Here is a 9,223-nt window from a genome sequence, read left to right as displayed (position 1 = left end):
ACTTTTGTTCTCACCTTGCAAGGTTTTAATACATTTCTTATTTTCTTCTCATTCAGACTCTTGTTAAAGTAATTTTTCCACAACACAGAGGTTCTACAGCAAAAACACTAAACATGTCCTTAATACTAAATATAGAAGTTATCTTCAATTTCACATTTCTCCGAATATGATCTGTTTTAATTAAAACACGGAGGCTATATTTACCCAATCCTTTTTCAGATGTAAATTCTATCAGTGAATGGCATTAGCTGCAGTTCACACTCCAGACCAGATGGTGGCGGTAATGTACGGTGCCCTTTAGGGGTTCATGGAGAAAAAATATTCTTTTGCGTTACCTCTCAAAACTTCTGCGTTCCCTCACAATATGCTTACTGCAATTTTTGCTGGTCTGTTTTGTATACAGTCACAAATGTCAATTTAAAATTTCAAATGTATACACATTTAAAGAGCCTCAGTGTTTTCTCTTAACTCTTTGGTGCAAAAAAAAAACTGATTGAAAATCGATTTATTCACTGCATGTTTATGTCTGTTTGCATAGTTGAGATGGAACTGAACATGAAAACATTCATTTAAAGCGTTCAGACAACCAACACAAAAGAGACACAATCAAAACTGTCAGATGACTTATTACCCCGTGAAAATAACTCAGAAATGATCCAAATAGTGTGGAAGTATTTTTTATTTATTATTTATTTCCTTTTTACGGGAAGTTTCTGTTTATATCGTAGGTTTGTGATGCATTTCTATCCTAAAGAAAAAGATAAAACTTCAGAAACTTCACAACGAGATATTATCATAGGTAACCATATAGCAGAAAGTGCAATAGACACATAAGAAAGCCTTACAGTATTCTTGCGAGAGAACGCAAAACCTATTGCGATGTAACGCATATGTTTGCTAGAAAACACAAATGAAAAATAAATTCCCCATGTCCCAAAGAGGGCTGCGTAGATTCGCAAACAAAAACAGAATCGCAAGCAAAAAAGAAAAGAAAATCGCAACCAAAGATTTATGACACGCGCAAATAAAAGTTTATATTTTGCAAATAACTTTTTAACTTCATGAGACAAAAATTAGAGATTTTAATTAAAAAAATTTTTAAAAAGAATTTTTTTGGTTTTTAAAAAAATCATTACAGTTCTAAAAGTTTTGATCACAATTTTATTTATTTTTTTATTAGATTCGGGTTTTTTGATTGAATAATTGTGATTACTGTTTAAATTTTACCTTTAATAACAAAAAAAATAGTGCAATCAGTAATACTTTTAGAACAAATTGATATAAGTAATGATTTCCTGGTTAATGTCAAGATGTCATAACAACGACATTTTGAATAATGTCAACTTTGTATTAAAAGTGTCATAATTTACCGAATGACGCTTTATGACAACAGTCATAAATATTCATGAAGGCTTATTCATGTTCATGACAGGTGTTTATGACAGTGTCATGACAGTCTTATTCACCCCCCTTCAAATAAAGTGTTACCTAATATTTTCTAAACATTTAAATGCAACCAGAACGATTGGTGGAATCTGGAAAAGATCTTCCATTTGCATTTGAAAACAATTTCCAGACTACAGGATGGATTTAGCTTGAAGCGATCAAAGGCCATCTGGTATTTCTAGGCAGATAAAACTTAATTAATCCAGCAGGAATTCAACCTCCTGTTGCTTGAAAACACACAGCTGGTCACAGTCGCTGTAAAACAAACTAATCTTCTGCTTGCCAGACTAGGATGTCATCACCGAATCACACACCGACTTCCACGAATTCACATTTTAAGCTTTTATTTGCAGAAAAGTTGTCAAAGATATTTACAGCAAAATAACAGATGTTTTCCTCAAACATCTAATGGCTCCTGCCAGCTTTATTAACAACAAAAAAGTTGCTATTTTACACCTGAAAGACAATTCTGTACACACTAAAACATGGAAAGAGTTCAAGATATCATCCACAAGAGTTCGAGGAGGGTGTGGCTCTGTGCAGCATTTACAGTGAGGCAATTAAATCTTTTGTTGCATAGTGTTCAAGTGAAGTTATCAATATTCTGCAACAAAGGTACATGGAAAAACAGCAGCAGAGAAAGTGAGCACAAACTGTGACATGAACTATGACTTTTCACTGCGTTTGGTGGCTATAAAGATGAAACACAAAACAGAGGACAGAATTAACACCTTACAGGTTAAAAAAAAATGCTCCATTATATCGTAGAACTGAAACCTTCACAGTTTGATGTTTGGTACCCTTTAACATCTACAGCTCCGGTAAGAGTTGGACATTTCATTTTACTACCAGATGTCATTTAATTTCACACACTGAATATTTAATGCAGAACCAGCTGCTGCCATTTTGACCACACAAGTTACTGAGAGCAAACACACAGTTAGAGCTGAGCAGGAAAACATGACCCGCCATGCTGAATTAAAAGCTGCAGTATATAACTTTTATTTTAAAAAAAATGTTACATATCTGTTGAAACTGTCACCAAGTCGCGATAGTGTAATACGAGATCATCTGTGGAGGGACAAAAAACAATTAAAGTTTCCCTGCCTTCTCCCAATGCTAACTAGAAACAACTAATCAGAACCTGAAGACCGGTGTTAGCGCCATCAATCAACAGCTTCTCCCCATTAGCAGAGCCTCCTGTGAATGCTAAGACTTGTTAGCATAGCCACCAATGACGGCGGATAAAAGGTTTTATTGTACCGGTTAGTTATTTTCCCGCCATTAGACCCTCCTCGTGGCTCTGATTGGTCGCTTTTGGTCGGCATTTCTTCAGGCGGCAACAGCAGCACAGGAAGGAGGTGGAGGAGATCAATCTTTTAACAGACTGTCTCATAACATACTTTCACGACATGGTGACAGTTTTAAATGCATATTAAAAATATTTTTATGAGTTACATACTGCAACTTTTATGTAATTCATTTGCTGTTCTCAACAATCTGAGCTTATAGACTTAACTACGGTACATTCTGGATCAGTCATTGACTTTGGCCCACTGAAGCTTTCCCAATAACTACAGAAGCCTTTCAAAACAAAAGCAGCCTTCTCAGACTTCCATGCAGAATTAATCTACATATGATTTTCAATCTTCCTGTCGATCTCATGCCAGTCTGAGCATCCAGATGTACCCAGAAGGGAGTTAAATACCACCGTCTGCCTTTAGATAAAGTCCTGGTAAAAACCCTTATTGGAGCCTTAGTTTTTAAATGAACATACTGTGGCTCATAGGTGAGATGTACATTTAGTCAAAACTCTGGGAAAAAGACAGGTGTTGGCTTCCAGCCAGAACCACAGAAGGAAGAATAAGACACTATGAGGTAAGATGCTTTCCTACTCAGCCACTGTGCATCCTATCCTCACACCTAAGACGTTACTACAGACAGTTGAGGGTGACGAGTGTTAAGCACGAGGTAGGATCACGCTACAGAAGAACTAGAACAAGTCTCAGAACTGCTGTGGCTGCAGAGCCAAGTCACTGAAGGACACTCGTGTCCCAAAGAGAGGCTGGTGACATTTCATGCTCTCTCTCTCTCTGTGTAGGCTGTTTGTTCAGTCGTATTTCCCTGGAAGTCCTTCAAGCTCTGGATTTTTCATTTGCCTTTAGGGCTCTATAGCAGACAAGTCCAACCGTTGATTTCCTGTCTAACCAGTCAGCAGGCTACAACCGAAAGAGTTCAAATCACTTCAATAAGAAGGAGCCAGAGAAAAGGACGAGTGTCTCCATGTGCCTTTGGGATCATTCTCAGATGGTACAGCTTCCAATTTCCTGAAGAAACCCCTAAATGGCAGCGGACAGTGAAATATTTAAAGACTCAATACTGCTCACGTTGTAAAAGCTACAAAGTAACCCACTTCACACCATCCAAACCCATTACAAGCTTGAAAATATAAAAGGTGCAATGCTGGAAATGGCTGAAATCTGCACAGTTTCTAATGTATATTGAGGTTTTCTGTCAGCCTGTCCAAAATGCCACACTCAACCTCAACAAAAAAAAACATTCAGTTGCCAAAACATCTGCTAGCGCTGGAAAAAAATAATCAGAAACCGATTCCTTGGTCAAGAAGAACTCTTATGGCAAAGAAAAACCGTGTGCACTTGGTCCATGAGGGGCTCTTTGGTTGAAACAGGAAGTAATGCCCATTAAGACGAGTTTAAACTCTCTTGTTTGGTTACACCTGCACAGGTTGAAAGGCCTGATATGACGAGTTCATCTCAACTCTGAAAACCCATTAGATTTTCATCCTTCTACTTCTGGAATGTGGCGCAGATCATTAGCAGCACACATCGCTGTCGTTCTCTGTATTTCAGCTTCTGGGAGATTTTTCTGATTCCTAATTGCACCTCAGTGTTGAACTCCAAGAGACCCCTCACCGTCTCCTCTGATATCATACCCGCTTGATGAATCATTCAAAAAGTGTCACAACATTAGAAACAAAAGTGTTTGCACATTTTGCTAGCCTGAAACTTCACAAGTTCGCAGACTTCTCAGGTTCCCATCTCGGTTCAGAACCTTCAGGATGGATTCTCCCGCAGATCCAGTCGACTCGGGGGTGAATCTTCTTAAAGGCACAGGGATGTTTGAGGGTAGCAGTCATCTGTTCTTCAGAGTTATTACTCCCACGAATGCTTTAATCAGTGAGAACACAGCTAACCTGCCTCATAGTTCAATACAGTACAAAAGTTAAGGAAGAACAAACCCATAAAACAAACTAGATTACAAAATGAAAGCTGCTTTCTGATCCAGCCAGCACTCTGACTTCACTCTGACATTGTCCATCTCCCCAGTAAGCTAATAGAAAATAAAAATGAGATTGTAACGAGTTTATTTGCATATTTTTCTGCCCCAGAGGTTTGGAATAATGCTCCAGTTTGTCTTGCAGCCTCAGTTCTAGATCATGAGTCTTCACATTTCAGGTTGTCAGTCCTTTTTCCTTCCCCGTCCACCGCCATGGAGACGACAAGTCTGCAGAGAAACAGAGTGAAGAGGTCAGAAAGAGGCGACGACACACACAGTTACTTTTTCAGGCTGTCAGTTCCTGCTGTCAAAGAATCTGTTTATGATGGAAGAAACCCAACTTTTACAATCCACCTTCAGCTTTGCTTTGTCTCATTCAGTATCCGAAACCATAGTTAAATTTTTATTCCTCAAAGCCTTGAGCTCTGTGAGTTTACTCAGCAAAAATCTTCTCTCTTTTTTGACAAGCAGAGAGGTTTCCCTCTAATGTGGTAAAAAGTGGTTTTAAATGATGCTTCAATATCCGTCTTTGGTTTCCTTTTTACCCTTTGCAGTTATTCAAAATCAAAACTGAACAAGGATGCGACGTCAAAACAAGGTTGCTCGAGTATTATCCTGCAGAGGAGCAGCAGTAGGAAATGACGACCTCAGGAAGGAGCAGCTCCACTGGAATCACCTTCCTGGACAAATGTCCTGTTTTCTGTTCATTGAACCGATAATGTTGGGATTTGCTGTAGGTTCAACTAAAGAAACTGCCACACCTTGTGCATTTAGGATTTGTTTAGACGTTTAATATTTAAAATTGTAATATCTGGTTTACATTTCAAGAACTGGTTTTGGTTCTGGTATAGGGTGAGATAATATCCATCAACCACAATAGTCTGTCCAGTTATCCAGCTATAATTTTTGTGTATATATTTAGTCCTGTGGCACAGTCATTTTAGAAAACCCTACATATTCAAAGGCAAGCTCCATGTTGTTTATTTTGAGCCCTATAAAAGAAATAATTCATATCACACCCCTTGGTAGGTGAAAAAGGTACAAAAACAATATGTATATAGATCCACTTATATATAAATATACAGTAATATATGTACAGCAAAAATAAGACAGCTGTGTTTCCATTGGCCTTAAAATTACAAAAATTAGAATAGCAAAAGTAAATTGTTTAATGGCTACAGTTTCAACAGAACACGTTTCTCAAAAGTTTTTGCATTAGAACGAAGTGATTTTTTCAGCTGTATCAAAAGTAGCTTATTTTGTAAAAGTGCAATGGAAGCACTTTTTTTTTTAAATCACAAGTCATGTGATCAACAACCGGATATTGTCACTGGCGCAAACCATGAAGACAACAACAGGAAATAGTTGGAACATCATGGCAGGGTTTTTATTTCGTGAACAAACTTATTCACATGTTATTTTAATTGTGTTTGTTGTTTAATTACAACCCCACAATTATGAAATTGTGGGGGGTTTTAGCGGAATGTCAACAAAGTTTTGGACTTCATGCTCCATGAAGACCATGGACTTCATGCTCCTCATTAGCATTGTGAGAGCTGATCTGTGTTGTTCTCAGTTGATGTTCGGGCAAAACTTTCAAACCATGGTTTCACAAAACATAAACAGATTTAGGTTTGATATCTCCAGAACATCTCCAAAGATGATGTTGCTGGACAACAGACTGACTGGCAGAGAAAATTGTCAAATACATCTAAAGATATAGATGAAACATCAACTTACATATAAAGAGATTTCAATATTCCAGAGTAAAATCATCTACATTTTCATGTGAAATTATTTTCTGAAACTTCTTGGTATAGACTTTTTTTTTTAAACAAACATTCAGCTTACATAAATTTGTTGCATGCATAGGCCACATATCTAATAAGTAGTTTAGAATGGTCCTAACCAACTGTACAAGTATTGGCACCATATATCACCAAAATGCTAAATCCATCATGTACCATATATCAATCATCATGTATGTATCATCCATCATGTTAGTATGTGTGGAATCAAACAGGATATGTGGCCATGCTTGAACAGAAGGGAAGAAGACCAAGTGTTATTGTGGGGTAGAGTCTCAGCCGCAGTTTGTTCCTGGAGGGAATCTTGCTGAACCTGCGTCCATGTTGGGTTCAGCGCTCGGCTCTAAGAATAGCCCAGCGGCCGACATGCAGCGGCTTGTTCCCCTTTTACAGGTTGCATAACAGCAGTGCACATGTTAGGAACACAAGCTCAGCAGGAGGCATGCGAGCTGGAGAGCCTCAACCAAAACTACAGCATCCACTCCGTACTGCTGACTCAGGATTTCTAGTCTAACACCTCTAAATGTGCGCTTAGTTTTTGTTTAAATCTGTCAATAGAGAAAAAAAACACACAGAGTGCACACAAGCAACCCAGATACTAAAAATCTAATTTGAGGATATATTATAATACATCAACTTTTGGCTTAGTTCACTTCTTCCCAACAGAAAAACAAGACTGTCTCCATTTGACCGTAAGTTTCAGCAGCAATTAAAAGAGCTTCAGGAACATTTTGATTATTTTAGGTGAACACTAGTCACGATCTGATCGCCTGCAAAGAGTTCTTCAGTAAGTATCAACAAGATCAGCATTGTCAGATGTTCTCAGAGTACTGTCTCTTTCCTCCAATAAACTGGTCCTGCTCATGTCTGAAACTAATGCCTGACCTGACCAGTTCTGATGTAATGTTTCAAATGTCTTTTGCTTAATTGCAAGAAGAAATGATTGGAGAACAACCAAAGAAGCCCAAATAAGAAAAAGTGGAAGAGAACATTTGCAAAAATAGTATTCCCTCTTATCTGCGTTTAAATTTGCTTATGACGATGCTCTGCATCACCAGCCTTTCAATGGTATGAAGCCAAGTTTACATCATCAGCAGTTTCATAGAAATGCTGATGGAATGTGTTTATTTGCATGTTTTACCACCTCAAAACAACAGAGAGCCAGCAGGAATGCCAACACTCCCTCACTAATGGAAATGAAGGGAACTATTAGCATCATTAGCACACAAATAAGAGGCTTTCAAATGAAAAGCAGATGTTCCAGTTCATCTCGCAATTCAAGTGCACTTCACAGCTTAAAGTCCTGATCTAAAGGCTGCGTCTCCACGAGACCGCTGTCTGGAAAATGCTGGTATTTTCGGATGTTGATTGGGGAAAAGCTCCATGTTGAGACCATTGAGACGCCTCAAGTCAGCTGTATTGTTCATGCCAAGCCGCTAAATGGTGCTATGATTTTTGCACATCATTGAACATGCATGAACTTTTAACTCTTAGCTTCCATTTCACTCGCTTCCACTTCATCGTAAACAGCAACCCATCCAACCAAGCAACACAGATCTATTCTACAGCAGGGACTGTGTTAAACTCAACAGGTTAAGTAGTAGAGCAGAGCACAATGCTGTCTGCCATTGTTTTTGTTATCTACCTATGCATGTGCAGAATGAACCCTGCAATCATTCATTCTGCGCCTGGGCGCTTTCACGCCTGCAGACGCCTCCGTGGGGGATCTGGTTTCAAAACGATCCGGCGTGAAAGACGTCTAAACAACTAGATCACAACAAAACTGTTACACTTTCACTCAAAATTAAATTTTTATTGCACTGGGAAAATCTCATCCATCCATCCATCCATCCATCCATTTTCTTCTGCTGATCAGGGGTCGGGTCGCGGGGGAAGCAGCCCAAGTAGAGAAAACAGATTGATTGAAAAGTCAAGCCTTTTGACTGAGCTCTTTCTTCACCATGACAGAACATTGCAGCGCCTGCTTTACTACAGACGCGGCTCCAATTTTCATTCATTCATTTGTGAACAAGATCCTGAGATACTTGAACTATTCCACTTGGAGCAGGACCTCTTCCCCGAACCAGAACAGATACTCTACCCTTTTCATTCTCACAATGTCAAATTATGACTGTCGCCATCTTACGTCATACCTGGGTTTTGAAGTAATATTCATGTTGTAATATTTACAAAATGTAGATCTTCTTGGCAGAAAAATGCAACTAAGTTTTATATAAGTGTAAGTAAAACCAGGCAATAAGTGCTGAGTCACTTATTTCTTAACTATAACAAAAGAAAAAAAAAATCTGATTATCCCATTAAATTTTTAGGGCACAAACATCCGCAAAAACAGTCTAGCTTAATTTTTTTTTTTTAGCGGAACATTAAAAGCATGAAAATATACAATAATTTTTCCAGTTTAAACACTCAGCAAAGACACAGGTCTTCCAAATCCCTCCTTATTTCAGCAGATGCTGCCAGCTCCCCTTTTCATCAATTATTTACACCTAGAGAGACGGCTATCCTGCTTTATTATTCACAAAATGATCCCATTAACATCACAAAGGCAGGACAATACAACCACACAAAGCATGTGACGGATCCGTTCGACTTAAAGGGGATTGAGACGTGTAAACCAATTAGATCCAACACAGTCACCATGAATGAGGACA

General features: G+C 38.4%; 1 protein-coding gene across 1 annotated transcript in view; it reads right to left on the bottom strand.

Moving 5' to 3' along the window:
* Positions 1–1,773: 1,773 nt before the first annotated feature.
* The window catches only part of LOC103154259 (serine/threonine-protein kinase 35-like), a 15,902-nt gene continuing 8,452 nt past the window's right edge, over positions 1,774–9,223 (bottom strand). Inside the window, exon 3 of the mRNA XM_007575476.1 lies at positions 1,774–4,971. The gene's annotated coding sequence lies outside the window, so the exon portion shown is untranslated. The remainder of the gene's footprint in view (positions 4,972–9,223) is intronic.

Source organism: Poecilia formosa, unplaced genomic scaffold, assembly GCF_000485575.1.
Source record: "Poecilia formosa unplaced genomic scaffold, Poecilia_formosa-5.1.2 Scaffold377, whole genome shotgun sequence".
Taxonomy (NCBI): Eukaryota; Metazoa; Chordata; class Actinopteri; order Cyprinodontiformes; family Poeciliidae; genus Poecilia; species Poecilia formosa.
This window is presented reverse-complemented; position numbering and strand designations above follow the sequence as displayed.